This window comes from Protopterus annectens, chromosome 10.part0 (genome assembly GCF_019279795.1).
Source record: "Protopterus annectens isolate FY-2018-M chromosome 10.part0, PAN1.0, whole genome shotgun sequence".
NCBI lineage: Eukaryota > Metazoa > Chordata > Ceratodontiformes > Protopteridae > Protopterus > Protopterus annectens.
The window spans coordinates 624,665,340-624,679,842 of NC_056744.1; positions in this window are offsets into that span (position 1 = coordinate 624,665,340).

The window sequence follows — 14,503 nt, forward strand, 5'->3', positions numbered from 1 at the left end:
AACCATTTAAATATAGAATGCAATTAACTTTTCTGTGATGTCATCAATTAAATTCATTAACTACTATTTAAAGAAATATAAGCCTGGTTCCAATGTTTAACAAGATACTTCACCTAAATATATTGTAAATATCAAAAGAAACACATCTCAAATTAATACAGTTAAAACAGCTGAATATTATGAATGAATATTACTTTTAATGAACACTAAATAAATTATTAAATATTAAAACCATTAAAAACAAATTCTTATTGAAATAAAAACATGAAATACTATTCAACACCACAATATATATAACTTCTATGATATAATTTATAAATATCAAATCTATTTATGGGTTGTTATATATGTATTATGAATATATATTATTAGTTGTTTTTATGTGTTGTTGAATTATTATTATACAAATATTAAATATCATTTGCTCTTTCTACCAATATAGGTACTAAAGAAACATGGTCATTTATACCAGGTGGAAACATAGATGCCAACCTATATTGCCAATAACTTTCTTTTCTTTAAAGTGTTTTCCAGTCTCCACCTCGGATCTATGTTTACCACTTCAAGAATACTAAAAACAAATTTATCAAAATTGGCACAGCCAATACTGTGTCTATACAAGGCATTTGTGATTTTTAAATTCTTTATATCATTTAAATGTTCATATATTCTACGTTTTAATGCATGTTGGTTTTACCCACATAGAAATTTTTGCAAGAATTGCACAAAGCCAAATAGACCACTCCCTTGGTGTTACAATTACCCTTCTTGAAATACACTTTGCTTTTTACACAATTGTTTAACACTATACTCTGTTCTTGATTAATGTACATACAATAATGACACATTTCACATTTTTTGGTACCTTGTATAACTGAAGTGGTACTTTGTTTATTTTCCAGCAGTTGTTTTATGTTTTGCCCTAACCTGCCCTTTCCTGCCTAACCTGAAACTTTTATTCATTTATCAGTATCAATTGCTGTTTAAGATAGTCCAGGCTGTGTATGTGCTGGATAGGCAATCATAAATGTTTCTCTGCCTCCTGTACAGCTGCAGCTGAGAGGGCTTCAAATGTGGAGGTACATGGAAGCAGGTTGCAAAGGCTGTGCTGCGAGGCTGGTGAGTTCTGATCTAGCTGTCAGTATAATCGAACGTAGTAGAATATCATCTGTCAGTGCTGTAAACTGTATATTGTTTGAACAAAATAAAACTGAAATTACCACAGATAATGCTACTGATATGCATAAAGCAGTAATAACCTGTCAATAAAACTATACAATTCTGGACTGTTGTGTTTTATTTGCAATGTGTTAGTAGGAACTGGAAATGTGTATAGCTTTTGCACAGCAGATATGACTGTGATAGCAAAGTGTCTGAGGTTCATGTGGCAAACAGTCAAGTCTTGTACAACAGATTAAGCATAACAAAGTTCCCCTGTGCTATGATCTGTTAGCTGAATATTAAAATGATTGCTAACCCTCGTTTCCTGTAATGTAATATCTGAAAGTGTAAGCACACAGTAGAACAACATGCAGGAATGTCAGAGGTACAAGGTCAGATCGGCCAAATCACACACTAATAGGTAAAAACACTTTACACAAGAAATAGCAGCTCCTTGATAGCTTGTTCTGATAAACATCAGCATTGTGACTACTTTTTGAACAAACTGGCGGGGTTTGAATCCCGGGAGTGGTACTAAGCTGTCTGTGTATTTTCACACAAGAATATGTGAGTATTGTTACAAACAGTCAGGTAGTATAAACACACATTTTCTGGCAGGTAAGGCAGGCTGGATATTAACCACTGGATGCGTCTCTTATACACTGTGTAGAACACACACTGGCCAGCCCCAAATCTGCAGATGACAGCAAGAAAAGTAAATAGACCACTTAGTTTTCCCAAAAATTGTCCCTCAAGTGACACACTATCATGGCTATTTGTCACTGTCCCCAGTACCCATGGTTCTGTACAAAAATGAAGGTGGACTATGACATTAGCGCACACACACACACACACACACACACACACACACACACACACACATGCAGTATGATTGCACATATCAAAGCTGAACCCTGTTAATGTGTAGAAACAGTCAGGTAGTGTTAACGCAGTTTTTTATACAGGTCTGGAAGGTAAGTACAACTGGATATTAGGCATATGAAGTTTGAGCTGATAACTGTGTACAACACCCACTGGCCAAGCCCATAGGTAGCTGTAATGTCAGGTCATATCTGGAGAGTATTGAGTAGACTATAATATACACAATGGTTGTGAGCAATGTAATAACAAATAGTTGTTCATTTCTCTGTCTTACCCCCACCCTATCTGCAAAGTACAGTTTTGTGCCTACCATAAATGTAGATGTTTGAGTGTTCACCCTGCTGCAGTCATCACACTTGTGGTTATCCTGTCGTCAGGCGGTCCCTCAGTCAGCCGGATTTCCAAAGTCTTGGTCCGGCGTCGGTTGCTGTCACCTCCCCCCTGACGTCAGAGCGCTAGGGGTACATATACTGCAACCAACACCATTTTCTTCAGTTTTTCTTGCCCCAGATGTCAGGTGCCCCCAAAAAGGTGCTCAAAATTAGTACCAAATGGTGTGAACACTGTACAAACACAAAATCCCTTCAGCTATAAGCAAATACATCAGTAAGGCATAGCAGAGATTTAGCCAGAAGATCAGAGGGGTTGGAGGGAGGGTAACCTGGACTGCAGCAGGGTGAACACTCGAACATCTACATTTATGGTAGGTACAAAACTGTACTATATTCATCGTGTTACCCTGCTGCAGTCATCACACTTGGGTTGAGTCCCAAAGCTAAGGTAGGGTGGAGGAATCATAGAGGGTTAGTGGAGGCAATGAGGCCCTGCAGAACTGCAGTGGCGAAGCCCGCCCTGGACTTAGAATAAAGAGGTAAGTGATAGTGTTTGGTGAAGGTGTGTACTGAACTCCAAGTTGCAGCTTCTAAAATTTCCTTGGTAGGAACCCCTCTGAGAAAGGCTGTAGAGGTAGCTGTTGCCCTGGCAGAGTGGGATCTAATGGTAGGAGGAACTGGTTTCCCATGATGGGTATAACAGAACTGTATGCAATGGCCTATCCATTTAGAAATGGTTTGTTTGGATATAGCCTCCCTTGAGAAGCTGTAGCATAGGATACAAAGAGCTGGTCAGTTTTTCTAAAAGCCTTAGTTTTGTCCAAGTAGTAACGAAGCTGCCTGTGAATGTCCAAGGAATGCAAGAGTCTCTCACCTTTGCTCTGTGGATTGGGAAAGAAAGTGGGTAGATGGATGGTTTGATTTAAAGCTACACTGGAAACCACCTTAGGCATGAAGGAAGGATTAGTTCATAGAGAAACTCTGTCTTGATGGAAAATGAGGAAAGGTTCCACTGCCATTAGTGCGTGTAATTCTGAGACTCTCCTAGCAGAAGTTATTGCCAGGAGCAGGGCAGTCTTCCAAGATAGGAACTGGAGGTCTGCAGAGAAAGCTAGTTCAAAGGGAGGTAACGTTAGTTTCTCCAGAACAAAGTTGAGGTCCCATGTTGGCGTAGGAGCTCTTCTAGGTGGTCTAATGTTTTTTGCCCCTCTGAGGAACTGCTTTAGAAGAGGATGTGAAAATAAAGGAGGATTCGTGTCGTAGTGAGCTGAAATAGCTGAAGCATGGATTTTAATTGAGGAGAAGGAAAGTCCTTTGTGCAATATCTCTGCTAAGTACTGCAGATTGTGAGGCATATGAGGCTGAGTTGTGTCTTGTCCTTTAGCTTGGTTCCAGGCAGAAAACCTTTTCCATTTGCCCGAGTAAGTCTTCTTGGTGCTTGGCCTCCTGGCTTCCAGAATAACATCCAGAACTGCTTGTGATAGAGGGGCTGGTTGGATGTTTAGAAGATTTGCCATGCAGCCAGGTTTAAGGTTTTTAGCTGGCTGTGTAGAATCTGTTTGTTTTGCTGCGTGAGCAAATGAGGTATTTGAGGCAATATCCATGGTGGGCTGTGAGCCATATTCTTCAATAGCGGGTACCAGTGCTGGCGTGGCCAGTCTGGGGCTGAGAATCAGTCGAGGTTTCTCCTTTTTGACCTTCAAAAGAACCTTTTAGAGAAGAGGTAATGGAGGAAAGGCATATGCTGTCAGGTTTTTCCAACTGAAGGAGAGAGCGTCCACTTTCCAAGCTTGATGGTGGAATGTCCTTGTACAAAATTTTGTCAGTTGGTAGTTTTGAGGACTGGCAAACAGGTCTATATTTGGTAGGCCCCATTTTTGAGTTATCATTGTAAAATTTGTGGGTCTAGCTTCCACTCGTGGGGATCCTTGATGTTTCTGCTTAGGTCGTCTGCCAATGTGTTTTTCTGTCCTGGCAGGAATTGAGCTTGTAACTGGATTTGGTAGGCCAGAGCTGTGTTCCATAAGATGATTGCTTGCCTGCAAAGAGGGTATGAATGTGTGCCCCCTTGTTTGTTTATGTACCACATTACTGTGGTGTTGTCCATCTTTATTGCCAGTTGTCCTGGATGTAGTAGATCCTTGAAGGCTGTCAGAGCTTTCTGTACAGCTAGCATCTCTTTTTGATTTATGTGCAGCTTTCTTTGTTCTGCAGTCCATAGGCCTTGAATGCATTGCCCTGTTATGTGTGCCCCCAGACATAGTCTGAAGCATCTGTTGTGATAGTTTGCCTGGTTGGGGGCAAGGTGAAAGGCTGAACCTTGTTGAGGTGACATGCCTGTGCCCACTATAGAAATTCCTGTTGAAGGCAGGGAATGAGAGATATCACTGTGTCCAAGCTGTGGCTGTGTTGAAACCATACACTTTTTAGGTACCACTGTAATTTCCTCATATGCAGTTTTGCAAATGGTATTATCAGAATGCAAGATGCCATGAAGCCCAAAGCCTGCAGAATTTTTCTTGCAGTTAATTGGGTCTTTGTTGCCATTGTCTTGAAATATTGAGTCAGTTGTAGTTGCTTGTCTGGTGTAAGATAAGCCTTCTGGGCCATTGTGTCCAAGCTGGCACCTAGGAATGTCATTTTTTGTGAGGGTACTAGTTTTGACTTCTTTTCGTTTACTGTGTACCCCAAACAATTTAGTAGATGCTTCACAAAAGCCAGATGATGTAAGAGAATGTCTTTTCTTTCTGATTGGATGAGACAGTTGTCCAGGTATGGATATATTTGAATTCCTCTTTGTCTGCAGTATGCAATTACTGGTGCCAGGCATTTTGTGAATACTCGGGGTGCAGTAGATAAGCCAAAGGGCAGTGCAGAGAATTGGTAGTGGGTTGAACCTGCAATGAAACGGAGGTATCTTCTGCAACTTTGTCTGATAAGGACATGCAGGTATGCCTCCTTGAGGTCCAATGTTACCAGCCATGCTTTCTTGCCCAACATGGGAAGTAGCTGCTGTAGAGTTAGCATCTTGAATTTTGGGACTTGTAAGTGTTTAGAATTGAAAGGTCCAGAATTGGTCTCCAAGCATTGTCCTTTCTGGGTACTAGAAAGAGCCTTGAGTAAAATCTTTGGCCTTGCTCTTGAGTCAGTACCCATTGAATGGCTCTCATGGCCATGAGAGCTGTAATTTGTTTTTGAGCCTCTGCCCTTTGATTTAGTGGCAGGTTTGGCATTCCTCTGTTCATTGGCAAGGTGTGAAAGTGGAATCTGTATCCTCAAAAAATTATGTCTAGGACCCATTTGTCCTTTGTGACCATATGCCAGTTGTCTGCAAAAAGTGTTAGTCCCCCCCCCCCCCAAAGGGGGCTGACAAAAGAGCTTTGTTTAGCCAGTTGAGGTGCAAGTCATTGGGTTTGCCTTCTGGTGGGTTGAGACCTGTCTTCTCCTCCTTTCTGGGTTGGAGTGCCCCATTGGCGAGGTTTATACTGGGCATGTGGTTGTCCTCTGCCTCTTGGGTGCCTGTATTTACCCCTCTGAGGTCTGTCAGTGGCTGGAAAGGAACAATTTTTTGTTGGCCAGTTTCTGCTGAAGCGAGGGGGTTGTACATGTAGGAAATCTTTGACTGTCTGCATTGATTTCGCCTTATCTTCCATTTTCTTTAAAACTTCTTCTGCTTTAACTCCAAAAAGAACATCCTGCTGTAAGGGTGCATCCAGTAGTTTTGCTTTAACATGATCAGGTAGACTTTGTTCCTTTAACCAGGCATGCCTACATATAACTGATCCAGTGACAGCTGCTCTGCAGGAGGCCTCCAAAGAATCAAACCCACATTGTAAGGTATGTTTGCCCACCTGCTCGGTGGCGTGCAACAAATCCTGTACTTCTTTCAATTCAGATTGTTGGGGGAGGGAGGTTATCTTTTGTTTTAACTCAGAGATTAGAAACTGCTGATACTTGAGCATATGAAATTGACAATTTAGTGCTCTCATAGCTAATGTGGCTGAGGTGTAAACCTTTTTCCCCCACCTGTTTAGTGCTCTTGAGTCCCTCTCAGAAGGTACTGGGTTTTTAGCCATGGACACCTTAGCCCCCTTGGGACCCTGGAAGATAGTCTCTGGGTCAGCTACTGGGCTTTTGTAAAGAAATTTGTGGGAATCAGGTACTCTGTAGTATCTGTCAGGCTTAGCCAGAGCAGGAGGGAGAGAGTCTGGGTTGAAACTGGATTCTAAATAGACATCATCCACAATATCCAAAACAGGTGGGATGGCTAGAGGTCTATGTTGGGGGAGCAAAATAAATTCTCTGAGCCTTTTCTTGGAATTAGAGTAATCCTGACCTTTCCAGTGAAAATGTTCCCTCATAGTGTGTAAAGTTTCCCCAAAAGAGTAGTCTTCAGGAGGGGAAGCTGAGGGAATATAGTCCTCAGCATCAGAATCTTCATAAGGAGAGTAGGAATAGTCTTGGTCTTCAGAGGAATCTGAAGAAATAGAAAGTTGTTCAGAAGAAGCAGAATCTTCCTCTTGTCTAGGCCTTTTGTCAGGAAGAGGCTGTGAACCCCTTATAAGAGAAATCAAATCTTCAGCCATTTTGAGCATCTGTTTTTTAGGCATAGGGCCTTGAACAGGAGACTGAAGTGTAGTCTTTTTAGCTTTAGAAGGAGTCTTAGACTTAGAAAACATTTTGACTGTGAGAGTCGTCGGTCTGAAAACGCCCTCAGAAACCGATGGCATTTCAGAAGCACCGACGTCCTTAGAAGGTAAATCGTCGGAAGGGCCTGTAGTAAAAGGCTGCGTCGGCCTAGTACATTCCGTCAAAATATCCATAGCGGTCTCGGGTTCCAAAACTGCAGTAGTCAGGGGCTGAGTCAGAGCCTCACTGATAACCGGAGAACCGGAGACCAGATCAACCGAGGCCTCAGAATCGGGTGTAGGCCTTGGCTGTCGGTCCTTGTCCCTGTGCTTTTTGTGCACGCTGGTAGTCGGTAGCTCCGACGGCATGATATAGTTAAATTTTCTACCAAAATAGTGTCATGCAAAATCAAATCGTCTTTTAATAGTACGCTTATTAAACCTAGCACAAAACGACAAGAAGTGACGTCGTGATCAGGGCCTAGGCAAGGTATGCAATAAGAATGAAAATCCTTATGAGGTATTTGCTTCCCACAAGAAATACAATTGTTAACTTTTTCTGCCATCGGTCTGAGGCAAGAAAAGTTTCCCCAACGGGGTACTTAGCTTTATAGAAGACTTCGGTCTGAAATTCGAATTCGACAATCTCAGGTGTCGGCCGACCGGCACTTGCGAACTGCTTCTGCTTCAGGCACCGCTCGGCAAGAAAGACTGAAGAAAATGGCGTCGGTTGCAGTATATGTACCCCTGGCACTCTGACGTCAGGGAGGAGGTGACAGCAACCGACGCCGGACCAAGACTTTGGAAATCCGGCTGACTGCGGGACCGCCTGATGACAGGATAACCCCAAGTGTGATGACTGCAGCAGGGTAACACGATGAACATCAATAAGACAACCAAAAAAAATTGTATGTTTTTAACAAACCTACTGTTGGGACATGTTCCCCATTGTTATACCAACATTTCAATGTCTGTTTATTGCTGTTTCCTGTTGAAATGAAATCATTGGTGGCCTGTTGCTATCAATGTAACATGTATGCTGCTGTAATATCCACTGTGGTTCCATATCTGCATGTGTTATGTTTGCTATGCAACTGATTGAAAATTGTGTTATGGTGTCTATTGGAACACCCATGCATGTTGTTATAACTACTTCTGGCATTGTATTGTTCATAACTAACCAAAATATGTTGCAAACTGTCAATACCCTAGCTCATCTGGGAAGGACGATCCCAGTGGATCCGCCTGTCCCACCTCATCTGGCCATGGCACTGGGCCAGAGTATGTCTGGGACCAACCCTGGATCTTCCTTGTCCACTGGTCCTGCACCACCCACTGGTGGAACCACATTAGGGGACGGGGTTCATCCACCCCTTGGAGTGGGCACGGACAGGAGCCCATCACCCGATATCAGGTCCGGGGTCTGGTGCGTAGGGAAATGCAAAAGGAATTTGCAGCTCAGCTACGCCAGCTTGAGGGCCATGTGACACATCTTGAGGGTCAGCCTGCCCTTCCTAGTCAGCCCCCAGCACAGCCACCTTTGGGGCCGTGAAGGTGCAGTGGTGACTGCCCATGTGTGGGGACCTCAGTCTCACAGTATCCATTTGAGGGCTCATGTGCCTCTGATTCCCAACCACCCTCCCCATCAAGGTGCTCACTCCCACATGTCATACAATGCACCTCTGTCTACTGTCTTGTCTGTTTTCCTACCCAACCACCCTCCCCATATATACCTACTATCCTTCCTCAACAACCCACTCTCACCTTAAAAAAAGAAAGGGCAATCTGTTCCCAGAAACAAAATTACACCCCATACATAGCTGTTCATTTCGCAGACATGTCCACTGGACCCGTATAATCTTGTCCAATTGCCTAGACAACACATAACTGTTGTCCTCACTTCTGTCTTAGGGGTATGACTATCCAAATTCACCTCCAAATTCAATACATATGCAAAGCTGTTGCTGTAGGAGAATGAACAGCTATGGACCTTCTCTGCTCCTGTCCTGCACATTCCTATCCATCTTTCATCTTGCTTTTACCTCTGCATGCCCCTTTTTTCACCACTTTCCTATCACTCCTTTTTCTTTTCTTTCAAAGAAATTAGCGCGGGGGTTAGCAGGAGTAAGCACCACTAAGTGAAGCTAAAATGGAGTAACCATATTTTAGTAAACCTTAGCATCATGACAACCTGTTTAAAGGCAATTTAAAGTGCCTTAATCATCCTCTCACCATCAGCCATTGTTGTGGCCAGCAATAAAACTAATCAGTCCTGCCATGTCTTGGGCCCAGGCCCCTTTACACTACAGTCAGTAACCATACCACTGCACCATCTGAGTTCTACAAGCTGCTCTTGCTTTCCCTAACTTATCATGCAGTCCAGTCATTTAACACTAATGAAAAAGCTAGCAGCCCCAGGTCTTGAACCCAGGACCCTTTACACTGCAGTCAGAAACCATACCACTACACCGCATGAGATATACAATCTATGTTGTTTAGTCAAACATGCCATTCAATAGAGTGCCTATACATTTAACTGTGTATTACCATCGCTGAGCAGCAGGCAGACCAGTTGACATATGCTCAAACACAGAACAGGTAAACAGTAGTTATCATACTTAACCAGATTTGCGCATTGGCAAGCGCCGCTAAGACAAGCCCACACAGTTTAAATGCCTATACTTTTAACCATGTGTTAGCTCTGCTTAGCTTCACTGAAACCTGCGTAAAGCCGCTTTAATGTGCCTTAATCACCCTCTCTCCATGAGCCCTCGTTCTTCCTAGCAACAAAATAAACAAACTTTGCCGGTTTTGAACCCAGCAACATGTACGCCATAATCACAGCATATAACCATTAAGCCATGCAAGCTGTAAGAGCTCAGGATGATTTTATGAACATATCTTACAGGACAATCACTGTACTATAGGGAATGTATATTGTGGAAGCAGTAAACATCCAAATAAGATATATACAAACACATATATAAATATAAAAAAATATATATCCTACTCATATACACATATATATATATATATATATATATATATATATATATATTTTTTTTTTTTTTTATATATATATATATGTGTGTAAACATATATCTGTGAATGTTTGCTCTATATATGTGTATATATATATATATATATATATATATATATATATATATATATGAACAACACACTTGCAGATAAATACTGGTAAACCTACCAAACACCACAGTGCAATGGCTGTTTGGATAGATATATTCCCCCATGACAGTCATACAGTACCCCTACATATGCTGTGGCAGGTCATATTGTAGGTAGAATGCAGTGATGGTATGGGACATTCATCTGCTGACCCCACACATACACAGTCCAAATAACAAGTACACACTCTGCCACTACATAATCATGATAGGCCTTACACAGTGACCAGACATACAGCAATCTCTTAGGCAAGGAAGTGAAATGACTAGAGAGAGCACAGTGAAACCCAACAGCCAGTAATCCTACAGTAGCCACCCTATCAAATGGCCAGAGTGTGATATGTTTGCACAAATGAGAATGTCTGCATTAAAAAACACACATAACACCATTGTTTTCCCAAAAAGATTTATTTATGTATTATTTCAGTTGTTTATGCCATGTCTTACAGCATGTAGGTGTATAAAATACAGCATAACTGAATTATGCAAATATTAAAGGAGACATATGATACATTCTTGCTCCTACCATCTCGGGACATTTTCCAGTTGTCAGAATTGTTGTCAGCAGTACCATACCTCTCAACCTGTTACAGGCAAAAATATGGAAAGAGCATAACATGATGGTGGACAAATAGGGACTGATTATAAATATTCTCTTACAATCTCAGAAAGCTGATAGAATACTAGAGGTTTTGCAGTAGCATTACTTTTCTGAAGGATGTGGAGTCTTACAGTCAAATGCTTGTCATCATTGAATGAGTCCAATCCTCAGCTTTTTGCCAGAAAGGAACCTAATTAAGAAGGAACACACAAAAGTTATGATGCCAACATCTGGACATTATGGAAAAATGTGTACAGTTGAGGGTTATGAGTAGGCTGCAACTGGCCAAACAATGACCATGCCTTGCACAGAGGGACAGGTGGTAACCAAAGTAAGCCACACAAAGTATCAGACACTGATGTCATGGCAAAAGTCTTCAAGTAGTACAACAGTACAAAATACACTTGCCTTGAATACAAAACTCAATCAACACTCAATTACATTATTAAGCCAACAGCCTCCAATTACACTCCTGAGTTAACCACCTAGTAGGGAAAGTATGAAATATTACAATGTAAATGATCCTTTCCATAACAATGCTTCACTTCAAAGTGGTCTATCAAACTGACAAACAGTAACCTCTAACCCACCACTGTCCCTATCACCATAGTATCAGAAAGTACAGCTACATAACTTTTATGTTTTTATTAGCAATATCTCTCACATGTACTAACAGCCTAAGAGTCAAACATGTACCCCAAATGTGTTATGTGGGTATATAACAGTATTTACTATACACTGGCCTCTTGACTGTACATGGTCACACATGTTGTCTATCATATGGCCCACATTTATGGCCCCTACCCCACAAGATGAGTGGGAGTCCACAACATCACTGGGATGAAATAGGAATGTCACCACTAAATAATGATAGCCCATACCTATCAACCTCTTACTGCATGACATCTGTAGAAAGCCTGGTATATAAGTGGAGGACACAGGGCCAAACACAGGGCCATATTTGATATATTGCACTCATACACCATGAAAGTTGCTGGTGTTACAGGATTGTTTGCAACATATCATTCCTGAGGGATATGAAGTCACAAACACTAATGCTTGTTTCCAGTTACTGATAGCAGTCAACAGAGTATGGCAATGATTCAAGGACAACACCTGTTTGGGGAACATACTAAACATAGTGGCCCAAACCCTGGCCATTATGTGGATAACCTTACAGTTGAGAGCTATGCAGACACATAACATTGTCAGACTGCAAGCTATGCAGAACTAGCATGTACACACAAACCCTGATAAACTAGCAGTATTCAACACATATAACAGTGATACTCACACTCTGTCCCTATATCTGGAACCTTACATAAACCTGTAGTTGACCTATGCCCACATGTCGTGCTGTAAGAGATATTCTCACCTGCTGTCTGTAACACTGCTGCACACACACAGAAAGGATGTGTTTCTTATAGGCAAGGTAAAGGGACAACAACCACAGGAAGTACACATTTATAGGAGTGGGTTGCCATGACATTGGCTATTGGAAGAACTATACAGCTGTTCTGCATGCAATTAGCAAGTGGGGAACGCCGATTGGTGCATAGGCCATCACCTGGTCATGACTATCACCTACAAAAGCCATGCTGTCACTTTATCAAACCCACTCAATCGCTGTACTACAGAGAGTGTGAGCGTGAGAGAGAAAGAGAGGGAGAAAATGACACAGAGTGAGGCAACAACCAAACCAAAACACATATACAACCCCCCCAAAAAAGGTATGTGAAACATTTAAGCATGTAATTTAATGTATTACTTGGTCTGTAATAATGGGATAGCTGAGTTTGAAAAATGTATATGTGCCAGCAAAACTTGCTGTAATGATGTCCTGCTGTACAACTGCTATGGCCAGAGCATCTGGCTCTGTCTGCAGTGGGAGACATCACAGCCATATCTGTCAACTGTACAAATCTTCACAGAATGTCCAGATTTTGAAATCAGACTGTTATGTCTGTTCCTCTTGACATCTCTACCTGTCTGACAAATAGCTGAGGACTGAAGTCATGAAGTAATGACAAACACTTGAGTGTAAGACTACACATCCTTCATAACAGTCACAGTAATTCAAAATGTATTATGCTAAAAACTTCATAACTCTGTAACAGGAATATGTACAATATGTCCCTATTTACCCCCTCCCATCATTTTAGGCTTTGCCAACATGTGATGCTCTAAGAGTTTGAGAGGTGGTATCACAGCTCAGGAGCGTGACTCACCCTGGGAAAGGACAGCTCACATTTGCCAACCACTAGAGTGTCTGTCAAACATTTGTGACTGTGCCACTTCTAGGCCAGTTAATGGGATGTTGTCCATATCCATATGTTACCTGTGAATATGAGTATGATATATGTTTGTCTTGGAAAGCTAAGAGACATATATAGGGCATGTGGATAGTACAGTACTGTATGGTCTGCAAATGTACAGTACTGTTGCAGATGTGTGCCGGACTGCATGTGATATCTTGAATTAATAACATTCGACTGTACAGTGTTTTACTGGACAATAAGCACATTTGGGACTGATATCTGTAGACACACACACACATATACTTGACCTATGTCGGCCAAACCAGTGGCAAGTCTTTCAGCAATGACAATGTAACATAATAGTGTAGTTATGACTGTTGGACATCTTCCAGGTTATCACAGTGGTGTCAAAGGCTAATGTGCAATCAACTTAAATATGTATGTTGTGGCTAGAGTAATATGGTATCAATATTGATGTTACTTTTGTCAACCATTGATGTGGGTCTTTGTCCTGAAGTCCTGTGGATATAATCGTCCGAGAAGTATGATTGATTAGCAAGACTGTGAATACAGTGTGCCATACTAACACAGAACACAAATGTATACCAGGTATCCCCTGGGCACATGTATGTATGTGTATGTCCAGCTGGGAGGCACAAAACTGATACCATGTGTTACAAGCAGTCAGAAAAATAGGGTGTGCATGTTGCACATGTGTGTAATATCAGTGTCAGTGCATAGAACAGAAATAAATGTGTACAGCTACTGTTTGTTGCATTGCCCGGACACTGAAATGGGTACTACAGTCGGCATGATTATCATATAGTAATCAGTGAAGTGTTCATCTGTGTTATGACCCATTGCCCATGCCTAACACTAACAGGTATAGCAACACCTATATACAGTGGATATCAAAAGCATACACACCCCTGTTGGAATGCCAGGTTTGTGTGCTGTATGACAATTAGACCACAGATAATCTTTCAGAAATGTTTCACACCCCAAATGTGACCCATAACCTGTACAATTCTATTGAGTGTGCAAACCAAGACAAATGGATGCTGTAGTTATCTCAACAGGTGTTCACACAACATATCACTTTAAGGGTGTGCGCCCCCATTCAACTGGCTTATTGCACTGATTGTTATTTCACATATGTTTTCACATAGAACTCCCAGGCAGTACAGCAAACCAAAAAGACGCACTTTAGGACCAGGCAGGACTACAGAGCCAAAACTTTTAATAAAGTCCACAAGACAGTAAAAAAACACAAGGTGTCACAATTTCACCAAATAAGTCACAAGGTTAAGCGCTTTCACCCGGAACCACCAGGCTTCATCAGAACAAATTCCACAAACTAGCTGTGGACTTTAAATACTAACATCAATCACTGAATTAACAAAAATTAACTAATTAACAATGAACAATTAGAATTTAAAAGGCACTGTATAAT